The sequence below is a fragment of the Apium graveolens genome, unplaced genomic scaffold, assembly GCF_009905375.1.
Source record: "Apium graveolens cultivar Ventura unplaced genomic scaffold, ASM990537v1 ctg8761, whole genome shotgun sequence".
NCBI lineage: Eukaryota > Viridiplantae > Streptophyta > Magnoliopsida > Apiales > Apiaceae > Apium > Apium graveolens.
Window position 1 is genome coordinate 64,089 of NW_027421451.1, and position 891 is coordinate 64,979.

General features: G+C 44.0%; 1 non-coding gene across 1 annotated transcript; it reads left to right on the forward strand.

Annotated features, from left to right (window-relative positions):
• The first annotated feature begins 280 nt into the window (after positions 1 to 280).
• Positions 281 to 387, forward strand: LOC141705313 (small nucleolar RNA R71). The gene has a single exon (XR_012568293.1). It is a non-coding gene; the product is annotated as a small nucleolar RNA R71 (small nucleolar RNA).
• The last annotated feature ends 504 nt before the right edge of the window (positions 388 to 891 follow it).

An 891-nucleotide genomic window follows, 5' to 3' on the forward strand; every position in this document is an offset into this window, starting at 1 on the left:
ATTAACTCCATAATTCGCCAAGGTGTCCACCTTCATCGTCAAAGCCTTTAGTTGGGCAGCGATATCAGTTGCTGCGTCCAACTCCAGAATTCCTGCTACTTTTCCCTAAGTCAGTCTCTGAGAAGGATTTTGGTACTCATTAGCAGCCATCAGTTCAATAAGTTCATAAGCTTCATCGTAGCTCTTAACCCACAAGGCTCCTCCTGATGCTATATCAAGCATGGGTCTAGAAGTAGGACCCAATCCATTGTAGAAATAGTTGATAATCATCCAATCAGGCATGCCATGGTATGGGAACTTTCTTAGCATCTCCTTATATCGATCCCAAGCCTCACACGGAGATTCTCCAGTTTGTTAAGCAAATTGAGTAAGAGCATTCCTGATTGCGGCAGTCTTCTCCATGGGGAAGAATTTAGTGAGAAACTTTTGAGCAAGATATTCCCAAGTGGTGATAGACCCTGCTGGTAGAGAGTGTAACCATCACTTAGCCTTGTCCCTTAGAGAGAATGGGAAGAGACATAGTTTGATAGCATCTTCTGTCACATCATTGAACTTGAAAGTGTCGCAATCTCGATGAAACTGATAAGTGGCATTTTATACCACTTAGAACGTCTTATAATGGCTTGAATTGATGTCTTGAAATCAAGTAATTTATGTATTTGATGCGTTTTTCTAGTGTTTTTGCATTTCAGGGTATAACTTGCGTATGTAGGAAGAACTCATCAGAAATAAGCCTAAGGAAGTGCTTGGCATTGGTTGTGGGAAGTTAGGAGCAGAACGCAGCAGAAATCGGGAGCAGAATGAGAAATTTTCCAGTAGCCTGCTGGGCGCCCGCTCAGGGATGCTGGGCGGCCGCTCAAGAGCTTGGGCGTCCGCTCAGGAATGCTGAGC